General features: G+C 53.6%; 1 protein-coding gene across 1 annotated transcript in view; it reads right to left on the minus strand.

Annotated features, from left to right (window-relative positions):
* Window positions 1-12,740, minus strand: part of LOC141182586 (uncharacterized) — a 162,563-nt gene that overhangs the window by 13,995 nt on the left and 135,828 nt on the right. The gene's annotated exons all lie outside the window — the stretch shown is intronic.

A 12,740-nucleotide genomic window follows, 5' to 3' on the forward strand; every position in this document is an offset into this window, starting at 1 on the left:
TACCTCCACCTGCAGAGCCGCCACCACATATATGGCTGCTCTGTGCGCACAGGAGCTGTGATGAGGTCACAGGAGGGGAGGAGTCAGGGGTCACATGATCAGGGGCCTCAGTGGATGCAGGACTCTGCTGTGCTGGTTGTCATGGTGCTGGATGAGCTGAAGTTTATGTGTGGGGTCAGGAGGGGTTTACAGTGTGGATGTAGCAGAGCCGCGTGTGTACGAGGCGTACGGAGCAGAGCCGTGTGTGTACGAGGCGTACGGAGCGGAGCCGCGTGTGTACGAGGTGTACGGAGCGGAGCCGTGTGTGTACGAGGCGTACGGAGCGGAGCCGCGTGTGTACGAGGTGTACGGAGCGGAGCCGCGTGTGTATGAGGTGTACGGAGCGGAGCCGTGTGTGTACGAGGTGTACGGAGCGGAGCCGTGTGTGTACGAGGTGTACGGAGCGGAGCCGTGTGTGTACGAGGTGTACGGAGCAGAGCCGCGTGTGTACGAGGTGTACGGAGCGCAGCCGCGCGTTTACGAGGTGTACGGAGCAGAGCCGTGTGTGTACGAGGCGTACGGAGCGGAGCCGCGTGTGTCCGAGGTGTACGGAGCGCAGCCGCGTGTGTCCGAGGCGTGCGGAGCCGCGCGTGTACGAGGCGTACAGAGCGGAGCCGCGCGTGCACGAGGCGTACGGAGCGGAGCCGCGCGTGCACGAGGCGTACGGAGCGCAGCCGTGCGTGCACGAGGCGTACGGAGCGCAGCCGCACGTGTACGAGGCGTGCGGAGCCGCGCGTGTACGAGGCGTACGGAACGGAGCTGCGCATGTACGAGATGTACGGAGCCCAGCCGCGTGTGTACGAGGTGTACGGAGCGGAGCCGCGTGTATGAGCTGTACGGGGCGGAGCAGCGCGTGTACGAAATGTACGGAGCAGAGCCGCGCGTGTACAAGGTTTACGGAGTGGAGCCACACGTGTATTAGGTTACGGAGCAGAGCGCGCATGTGTACGAGGCATATGGACTCCGGCGATGACACCGCACCTTTCCAGGGACATGACAGCTGATCAGTACAGCTGTCACGTGCCCCTAACTGCCACAGGTGCAGTTGCAATCCATCCATGGCTGTTAACATGTTACAGGGAATTTGTCACCCCTGGGACCTATCTGACCTCTAATATTGGGATCCAGGTGATAGAAGTATGAATCTATACTCACCTGTATGTCCCATATTAGAGGTCTACTTGCTGTGTAATAGCTTTTTATTAAATTAGTTTTGGCAAGCTTCACGCCTATTAGCTTCCTTTCCTTATCCCCCCTCCTCCCCTGCTCGTCACAGGGGCCTGTGACGTGCAGTTCCCGGCCGGATCCCGCGCCTGCGCAATTTGCCCTGTATGGACGGCGCTCTTCTTCCTGCCATCTGTGTAGCCAGGTGGAGCAGGAAACTTGTGCGCAGGCGCCGGTGAGTCACAATTGTGAAATTGCACTTTTTTTGCAATTTCACCACACTTTGAATTATTTTCCTGTTTTCCAGTACACAATATGGTAAAACCAATGGTGTTGTTCAAAAGTACAACTCGTCTTGCAAAAAACAAGCCCTCACATGGCCATTGACGGAACAATAAAACATTTATGGCTCTGGAGAGAAAGGGAGCAAAAAACGAAATGGAGAAGCCCAAAGTGGTAAAGGGGTTAATATCAAATAATTATAAAAAAAAAATAGAAAAGCGTTAGAAAATATTTGTTTTTATTTCTTTCATATAGGAATCGAAGAAAACCAGCATATGGATCTTTTCCAGCCTGGATGCCGGGTTATCTGGGCCCATCCATCCAGTGTTGTTCATATGGTGCGAAATCCCTTCCCAGATCCCCTGAATTCCTACCTGGGATGTAAACTCCCTCAGGACCGACCCGCTGAATTCACGTCTTATCAATGAACATTTACATTTTGTTCATATTTATCTGGAACTTTTCGAAAACCGTTTAAATGGTTAACATTTCTGATGAATTGTATCATTTATTTCAGTTAAATGTACAATATAGATTTTTGGCAATGTTCACACTCTGCATCTGAGGCTGAATGGTCCACAATGTACATTATATAATCATTGTCATAGATCATTTTATAGAGAAATTCATAAACATTTTGAAATATAATAAATAGATAGTGTGGAGACATGAGGGTCAGTGGGTGGTCTCATCTTTAGAAAACCATATGGACCAGGGCTCACCCCACTGAACGCCCGCTCTCCTTTCCCGTGGGCAGGACACTACTCAGACCAGACAGGGTGAGGGTAACACAGTGCGGCAATAATTTATTGCACCAACACCAGCCGGTCACATACAGTACAGCCCCAGCAAGTACATGAGATGGTGCACATGACATAGTCTCACCTTTCCACTGGCTCTGAGCAGCTGTGACTTTGGAGCATCCAGGGCCGACTACCCCAACTTCTGGCCGGCAACCAGGGAGGAGGTAGCGGCAAGCTTAGGAAGCTGAGTGAGTGCAGTGAGGTATGTGGCCAGGTGACCTGATTGTCCCCAACCTGGATTCTCCAGTGTCTTTGAGGGTTCAGTGATGGTCAGTGGAGCAGATCTGTGTTCCTCCAGCTGGTCGGTGGCTTGCTGTAGAGTGTGTGGGAAAAGAGGCAGATCCTACTTTTCTTGGTCACAGCTTGTAGTCAGGTATTTTCCAACAGGATTGGGAGAAGGTCGTCTCTCATTGTCCAAGTGTTCATAGCCAGTCCTTCAATATTTGCATGAGAACAACCTTGAATGCACTAATACAATAGGTAGACAGGAAACTAACAATGATCAATGGGTCAGTTAGCATGTGCCTTTGTTCCACAAGGAGAGCAGGACAATAAGCTGTAGGGGGCGCTATAATCCGTACACAGCAGCCATTCAAGATTCCAACAATTAATTACATCTACAACTAGAGTCACTGACAATAGCTCCTGTCCCTGTGCCCACTGACTAACATTGCGTTTGGCAGAATTAAGAAGAAATGCTGTGTCCTCACATAGATATATGTAAATATACAGCTATCTATATATATACATATACAGTACATCTATATATGGATATAGACATAAAGTTCAAATGAAAACACAGTTTGAGGTATAAATTTCCGCAATAACACAAGTCTTGTGTGTATAAAGTCTTATTGTGATGGATGTGTTCTTGTTAATCTCTGAGACTATAGGAGCAGAACAGAAGCTTCAGGCCGGAGTCACACTACACGTAGACAAAATCGTTCCGATTTTCACTGATGAGAGTCGCACGAGTTCTCCGTATGGTAATCCATGTGTAATGCGATATTTTCTCGCCCGTGTATCCGTATGACATCAGTATGCAATGCATTTATTTTCTCTGCAACTATTATTCTCCAATCATTTTTGAGAAAAAAAATGGTGATCTGAGCTGCCCCATAGAATAGGTAATGTCATTTTAACATTTTACAACCTTATCTGGCCATGTGGTGTGTGAGATATCATCAGACGCATCATGTTTCATTTATGATGGAGGGACTCTGAAAGTCACAAAGCCTATTTTTATAGGGCCATCAGGCGGCCTTTACTATTCTTAAAGGGCCAGTCGTCGGCCTTCACTATTCTTAGAGAGCCATTAGCCGGCTATGTTTTATTGTTCCCATTACTAAAGAGTGGGTCTCCTATACTGTTATTGCGTATGCAGTGAGTGGCAGGGCTGCCCAAAATTTAGACGCACCCTAATACCCCTTTGAAGAGACTTAGAGGAGGGTCTCCTGAAAACAATGTTCCCATTATTAGGAAGTGGGTCTCCTATTGTTTGCCTATGCAGTGAATGCAAGGGCTCCCAAAATTTGGGAGGCACTCCAAAGCCCCTTGGAAGAGACGTGGAGGAGGGCCTCATAAAAAAATGTTATTAGAAAGGAGCGGACCTCCTATACTTATAATGCCATGCACTAAGTGTATGGGCCGATAAACATTTACCCCTGGGGGGTATACATGAACATACTGTATAAAAAATTTTTTTTATGGGCATCATAAACAGGGCCGGCTCCAGGTTTTTCTGGGCCCCGGGCGAAAGAGTTTCAGTGGGCCCCTTTAATACATGCCACGATTCATGATGCACAGATACCGCAGAGAAATATATATATATAGTACAATGCAAAGATTTCACTTCTTACATTACATGAGCGATATCTATTGTAAATTCCACAGTAGCTCAGAAACCAGCGAATCACTCCACACAGAATACTGGCCCCCATATAAGGCCCCATACGGAATACAGGCCCCCATATAAGGCCCCATACGGAATACTGGCCCCCATACGGAATACTGGCCCCCATATAAGGCCCCATATGGAATACTGGCCCCCATATAAGGCCCCATATGGAATACTGGCCCCCATATAAGGCTCCATACTGAATCCTGGCCCCCATATAAGGCTCCATATGGAATACTTGGCCCCCATACAGAATACTGGCCTCCATATAAGGCTCCATACGGAATACTGGCCCCCATATAAGGCTCCATACAGAATACTGGCCCCCATATAACGCTCCATACAGGATACTGGTCCCCTTATAAAGCTCCATACAGGATACTGGCCCCCATATAACGCTCCATACAGGATACTGGTCCCCTTATAAAGCTCCATACAGGATACTGGCCCCCATATAATGCTGCATGCAGGCTGTTACCCCCCACATAATGCCCCATACAGGCTGTCCCCCCCTTTATAATGCTCCATGCAGGCTGTTACCCCCACATAATGCCCCATACAGGCTGTCCCCCCCCACCTTATAATGCTCCATGCAGGCTGTTCCCCCCACATAATGCACTATGCAGGCTGTCCCCCCCATTATAATGCCCCATGCAGGCTGTTCCCCACCTTATAATGCCCCATGCAGGCTGTCACCCCTCCTCTTTATAATGCCCCATGCAGGATGTACCCCCCTCTTTATAATGCCCCATTCAGGATGTCACCCCCCTCTTTATAATTCCCCATGCAGGATGTCACCCCCTCTCTTTATAATGCCCCATGCAGGATGTCACCCCCCACTCTTTATAATGCCCCATGCAGGATGTCACCCCCCCCTCTTTATAATGCCCCATGCAGGATGTCACCCACTCTCTTTATAATGCCCCATGCAGGATGTCACCCCCTCTATTTATAATGCCCCATGCAGGATGTACCCCCCTCTTTATAAGGCCTCATGCAGGATGTCACCCCCTCTCCCTATAATACCCCATGCAAGATGTCAACCCCTCTCTCTATAATGCCCCATGCAGGATGTCACCCCTCTCTCTATAATGCCCCATGCAGGATGTCACCACCCCCTCTCTTTATAATGTCCCATGCAGGATGTCACCCCACCTCTCTTTATAATGCCCCATGCAGGATGTCACCCCCCCTCTCTTTATAATGCCCCATGCAGGATGTACCCCCCTCTTTATAATGCCCCATGCAGGCTGTCACCCCCTCTCTCTATAATGCCCCATGCAGGATGTACCCCCCTCTTTATAATGCCCCATGCAGGCTGTCACCCCCTCTCTCTATAGTGCCCCATGCAGAATGTCACCCCCCCTCTATAATGCCCCATGCAGGATGTCACCCCCCCTCTCTTTATAATGCCCCATGCAAGATGTCACCCCCCCATATTATGCCCCATGCAGGATGTCACCCCCCCCCCATATTATGCCCCATGCCTCCATACATTAAAAAAAATAAAATAAAATACTCACCTCCCTCCTCCTCAACTGCTGCCCGCTGCTCAGATCCGGACTCCAGCGTTGCCGGCGTCGTCCCTCTCTGCGCTCCCTGTGATGCCCCATGCAGGATGTCACCCCCTCTCTCTATAATGCCCCATGCAGGATGTCACCCCCTCTCTCTATAATGCCCCATGCAGGATGTCACCAACCCCTCTCTTTATAATGCCCCATGCAGGATGTCACCCCCCTCTCTTTATAATGCCCCATGCAGGATGTCACACCCCCCTCTCTTTATAATGCCCCATGCAGGATGTACCCCCCTCTCTCTATAATGCCCCATGCAGGATGTCACCCCCCCTCTCTATAATGCCCCATGCAGGATGTCACCCCCCCTCTCTCTATAATGCCCCATGCAGGATGTCACCCCCCCTCTCTTTATAATGCCCCATGCAAGATGTCACCCCCCCCCATATTATGCCCCATGCAGAATGTTACCCCCCATATTATGCCCCATGCCTCCATACATTAAAAAAAAAATCAAAATACTCACCTCCCTCCTCCTCACCTGCTGCCCGCTGCTCGGGTCCGGACTCCAGCGTTGCCGGCGTCGTCCCGCTCTGCGCTCCCTGTGATGGCTTGGTGGAAAGATGTCACAGCGCCCTCTGACCTGAGACGTCACAGGGAGCGCAGAGCAGGAAGACAGCGGATCTGCAGAGGCACGGGGAGAGGTAAGTATCCGACTGCCGGGGCCCTGAGCAAGCGGCGGAGAAGGGCGGGCGCTGACACCGCTCTCCTCCGCCCATAGCCCGGCGGGGTGCGCGACCGCCAGTGGGCCCCCCTGCCTGCTCAGGGCCCGGCACTTGCCCGGGTGCGCCGGGTGCTGACGCCGGCCCTGATCATAAACACCCTTTAAAAAAATTATGTGGATGTTGCATCACGGACCACGGTCACCCTGGTGATATGGTGGTGGAGGATGAGGAGAAGGAGGAGGACAAGAGCAAATAGCCAAAATCCGGAAGCGTATACCCATGTGTGGGTGTGGAGGTGCATGGGAATACACCTCTCAAGAAAAGACACTGGATTTGAGTTTATGTTACGCTGCTATCATTCGGTGGTGTTGAGAAGTCTGGCCCAATCCAGCCCTTGTTCATTTTTATAAGAGTCTGCCTGTCAGCATTTTCAGTTGACAGGCGGATGCGCTTATCACTTATAATTCCACCAGTGGCACTAAAAACCCGCTCTGATAAAACGCTGGCGGCAGGGCAGGCCAGGACCTTCAAGGCATAGAGAGCCAGTTCATTCCACATATCCAGCTTGGATACCCAATAATTATATGGCACAGAGGAATCACGGAGGACGTTGGTACGGTCGGCAAAGTACTCCCTCAGCATCTTTCCCAAACTTTGCACTCCTTGTGAGAGTACTCTGCGCCTCAGGGCCTGTGCGATGGGAGGGGCTGAGAAAATTCTCCCAGAACTTTGACACTGTTCCCCTGCCTCTGCTGGATTGAAGTTGTGTCTCTTTCGCCTGTACTCCTTGGTTGTCCAACGAACTGTGACCCCTGCCCCCAGCGTTTTCAGATGGGATTTTTTTTAATAGTTCTGCCTCAGGAATAAGAGATATAAAGTTCTCCTTGTAGCGTGGGTCTAGAAGTGTCACCAACCAGTAATGACTGTCACCCAAAATTTTGAGAACGCGAGGGTCATGGGAAAGGCAGCATAACATAAACTCAGCCATACGTGCCAGACTGCTAACAGAAAAGGCTTCCGTGTCCTCACCAAGAGGATGACTGACCATGCTCTCTTCCTCCTCTCAGTCCTCTGGCCATCCACGCTGAACAGACGGTATGACAGCTGTGCAGGTAGTACCGTCTATAGCCTATGAAACTAGCTCCTGTTCTTCCTCCTCCTCCTCTTCCTCATTGTCACCCAATCCACATTGGGATGAGAGATGAGATGAGGCTGGGCTGTGTGTAATCACCCTGTATGGTTCCTTGCTCCATCTCATCGTGCTCCGCCTGCAATGCATCCTCTTTGATTGTGAGCAGAGAGCATTTCAGATGACAGAGAAGCGAGATCACCATCTTGGTGGAGTCATCAAAGTTTTGGAGGATGGTACATATGTCTGACATCCATGTCCACTCCTGAGGTCTTATGTGTGGAGTCTGAACTGAATACCGACTGCCTTGTTGATGCTGGTACTCAACAACTACCCTCCTCTGCTCACAAATCCGTCCCAACATCTGCAGTGTAGAGGTCCAACGCGTGGGAACATGGCAAGGGCAGCGGAAGCTGTAGGTGACTTTCTTAAATGGGCACACAGGCGGCGCATACTTTAACAAGCTGATCCGGCAGCTCTGAGTAGGATTTGAGAAGCCACCGAACCACGAGGTTAAGCACATGGGCCAGGCATGGTATGTGTGTGAGTTCGCCTCGCCTCAGAGCCGCCACCAGGTTTCCGCCATTGTCACACACGACCATGCCTGGCTGTAGGTTCAGCGGTGTGAGCCAGAGATCTGCCTGCTCTTTCAGAGCTGTCCACAACTCTTCAGCATTGTGTGGTTTGTCACCTAAGCGTATTAGCTTTAGCACAGCCTGTTGCCGCATGGCCAAGGCAGTGCTACAGTGCTTCCAGCTTGTGACTGATGTGGTCATTTTGGAGATGGAGGCTGTAGAGGAGGAGGAGGCTAAGGAGGATGATGTGTAGGAGTTGTAGACTGTGGGGGCAACCCTGATTGACCTAGGGACCGCAATCCTTGGCGTCGGGAGGATGTGTTCCATCCCAAGGTCCGACTGGGTCCCGGCTTCCACTATATTAACCCAGTGTGCCATCAGCAAGATGTACCATCCCTGCCCACAAGCACTTGTCCACGTGTCCGCGGTTAGGTGGACTTTCCCAGTAAATGCGCTGTTGAGGGCACGGCTAATGTTTTGGGACACGTGCTTGTGTAATGCAGGGACGGCACACCGGGAGAAATAGTGGTGGCTGGGGACCGAGTACCGAGGGACGGCCGCTGCCATCAGGTTGCGGAATGCTTCTGTCACCACGAGCCTAGTAGGCAACATTTCGAGAGCAAGCAGTCGTGAAATGTGAGAATTTTAGTAGTGTGACCTGTGGGGTGTTGGCTGTGTATTTGCGCTTGCGTTCCAAGGACTGGGGTATAGACAAATGAACGCTGCCCTGGGACAAGGACGTGCTTCCTGATGCTGCTTCTTGAGAGTGTGCAGGGCAGGAGGCATTTTCGCATGCACCATGGACAGGGGATTGGCTTGCATGCCCAACAGCGGAAGAAGCAATAGTGCCACCCACAGACACTCTTCCTGGACCCTGGGGTTCGGCCCACAAAGTCGGGTGCTTTGCTGCCATGTGCTTGATCATGCTGGTGGTGGTCAGGCTGCTAATTTTGCCACCCCTGCTGAGGCTGGCCTGGCAGGTGGTGCAAATGGCCTTTTTGGGGTTATCGACAGAGTCTTTAAAAAACAACTAGACTCGGGAAGACCTAACTGGCAACTTCCTTCGTGTTGGTGTTACGGGGAACGGATGCCTGCCTTCTGTCTGCGGCCACCACACTGCTTCTTCCTGCCTGTTGGGTGATCTGCCTCCCTCCCCCTGTGTGCTGCTGTCCTTGCTCTCCATGTCCTCCTGCCAGGTTGGGTCAGTTACTATATCATCCACCACCTCGTCTTCCACTTCCACACCCTGGTCCTCCTCCTGAATTTCTGGCATTTGTGTCTCATTATCGTCCACCTCTTGTGACACTTTCCCACCGTTGCCTTCGTGTGACCGTGGCTGCTCAAATATTCTGACATTGCTACATGCAATCTCCTTTTGCCCCGCTTCAAGTGGACCGGGCGAGAGGCCTGAATGTATAAATGGAAAAGTGAACAGCTCTTCAGAGTGTCCAAGTGTGGGATCATTTGTCTCTGGGCACTCGGCATGGTGGGAGGAAGGAGGATCAGGGTGAGGAATATGCGGTCCAGACTCACGGCTACTGAGACTTGACCGTGTGGAAGACAGGGTGATTGTGGTGGCTAAGTGACTGGAAGCATTATCCGCTATCCAACCAACAACCTTTTGACACTGCTCTGGGTTCAGTAGTGGTGTGCTGCGGTCCCCTAGGAATTGGGACAGGAAGGTCAGGCGAGAAGGGTGTTTGTTGTGGCACAATTTCAGCTTGCCCACAGCCTCGGCCTCTGCATGCACCATCACCATCACGTCCAGTTCCCCTTCCCTTGCCACGCATCTTGTCCATTTTAAATGGACGACAATATCTTCCACGCTCACTACAAATGGCTAAAACCACAGTTTTAAATACCTGGCCTGTAGGTAACTATTTTGAACAGCAAACCGGTGCCAAAAACTTTGCTGACATACTGAAAAAAAAAGACCATTTCCAGTGACTACCTCTTGAAGCTCATCAAGAGAATGCCAAGAGTGTGCAAAGCAGTCATCAAAGCAAAAGGTGGCTACTTTGAAGAACCTAGAATATAAGACATATTTTCAATTGTTTTACACTTTTTTGGTAAGTATATAATTCCACATGTGTTAATTCATAGTTTTGATGCCTTCAGTGTGAATGTACAATTTTCATAGTCATGAAAATACAGCAAAATCTTTAAATGAGAAGGTGTGTCCAAACTTTTGGTCTGTACTGTATGCCAGTATTGGGTGTGAGAGGACCACGCATACCAGTATTGGGTGGGAGGGGGCCACGCATACCAGGATTGGGGCTGAGGGGGCCAGGCATACCAGGATTGGGGCGGAGGGGGTTACTCATACCAGGATTGGGGCTGAGGGGGCCACGCATACCAGAATTGGGGCTGAGGGGGCCACACATACCCGGATTGGGGCTGAGGGGGCCACACATACCCGGATTGGGGCTGAGGGGGCCACACATACCAGGATTGGGTCTGAGGAGGCCACGCATACCCCGATTGGGTCTGAGGGGGCCATGCATACTAGGATTGGGTCTGAGGGGGCCATGCATACCATGATTGGGTCTGAGGGGGCCATGCATACCAGGATTGGGGAGGAGGGGGCCATGCATACCAGGATTGGGGATGAGGGGGCCACGCATACCAGGATTGGGTCTGTGGAGGCCATGCATACTATGATTAGATCTGAGGAGGCCATGCAAACCAGGATTGGGTCTGAAGGGGCCATGCATACAAGGATTGGAGCTGAGGTGGCCATGCATACCAGGATTGGATTGGGTCTGCGGGGGCCATGCACACCAGGATGGGGGATGAGGGGGCCATGAATACCAGGATGTGGGATGAGGGGGCCATGCATACCAGGATGGGGGATGAGGGGGCCATACATAGCAGGATTGGGGATGAGGGGGCCATGCATACCAGGATGAGGGGGCCATGAATACCAGGATGTGGGATGAGGGGGCCATGCATACCAGGATGGGGGATGAGGGGGCCATACATAGCAGGATTGGGGATGAGGGGGCCATGCATACCAGGAATGGGGATGAGGGTGTACATATGCGGCTCCGCTCCGTACATCTCGTACACACGCGGCTCCGCTCCATACACCTTGTACACACGCGGCTCCGCTCCGTACATCTCGTACACGCGCGGCTCCGCTCCGTACGCCTTGTACACGCGCGGCTCCGCTCCGTACGCCTCGTACACGCACGGCTCCGCTCCGTACGCCTCGTACACGCCCGGCTCCGCATGCCTCGTACACGCCCGGCTCCGCTCCGTACTCCTCGTACACGCCCGGCTCCGCTCCGTACGCCTCGTACACGCCCGGCTCCGCTCCGTACGCCTCGTACACGCCCGGCTCCGCTCCGTACGCCTCGCACACGCCCGGCTCCGTTCCGTACGCCTCGTACACGCGCGGCTCCGCTCCGTACGCCTCGTACACGCGTGGCTCCGCTCCGTACGCCCCGTACACACGCGGCTCCGCTCCGTACGCCCCGTACACAAGCGGCTCCGCTCCGTACGCCCCGTACACAAGCGACTCCGCTCCGTGCGCCCCGTACACAAGCGACTCCGCTCCGTGCGCCCCGTACACGCGCGGCTCCGCTCCGTACGCCCCGTACACGCGCGGCTCCGCTCCGTACGCCTCGTACACGCGCGGCTCCGCTCCGTACGCCTCGTACACGCGCGGCTCCGCTCCGTACTCCTCGTACACGCGCGGCTCCGCTCCGTACACCCCGTACACGCGCGGCTCCGCTCCGTACACCCCGTACACGCGCGGCTCCGCTCCGTACACCCCGTACACGCGCGGCTCCGCTCCGTACACCTCGTACACGCGCGGCTCCGCTCCGTGCACCTCGTACACGCGCGGCTCCGCTCCGTGCACCTCGTACACGCGCGGCTCCGCTCCGTGCACCTCGTACACGCGCGGCTCCGCTCCGTGCACCTCGTACACGCGCGGCTCCGCTCCGTGCACCTCGTACACGCGCGGCTCCGCTCCGTGCACCTCGTACACGCGCGGCTCCGCTCCGTGCACCTCGTACACGCGCGGCTCCGCTCCGTACACCTCGTACACGCGCGGCTCCGCTCCGTACACCTCGTACACGCGCGGCTCCGCTCCGTACACCTCGTACACGCGCGGCTCCGCTCCGTACACCTCGTACACGCGCGGCTCCGCTCCGTACACCTCGTACACGCGCGGCTCCGCTCCGTACACCTCGTACACGCGCGGCTCCGCTCCGTACACCTCGTACACGCGCGGCTCCGCTCCGTACACCTCGTACACACGCGGCTCCGCTCCGTACACCTCGTACACATGCGGCTCCGCTCCGTACACCTCGTACACACGCGGCTCCGCTCCGTACACCTCGTACACACACGGCTCCGCTCCGTACGCCTCGTACACACGTGGCTCCGCTCCGTACGCCTCGTACACACGCGGCTCCGCTCCGTACGCCTCGTACACACGCGGCTCTGCTCCGTACACCTCGTACACACGCGGCTCTGCTCCGTACGCCTCGTACACGCGCGGCTCTGCTCCGTACGCCTCGTACACGCGCGGCTCCGCTCCGTACACCTCGTACACACACGGCTCTGCTCCGTACACCTCGTACACACGCGGCTCTGCTACATC

Source organism: Phyllobates terribilis, unplaced genomic scaffold (genome assembly GCF_046119375.1).
Source record: "Phyllobates terribilis strain yellow unplaced genomic scaffold, ASM4611937v1 Scaffold_35__1_contigs__length_13245226, whole genome shotgun sequence".
Taxonomy (NCBI): domain Eukaryota; kingdom Metazoa; phylum Chordata; class Amphibia; order Anura; family Dendrobatidae; genus Phyllobates; species Phyllobates terribilis.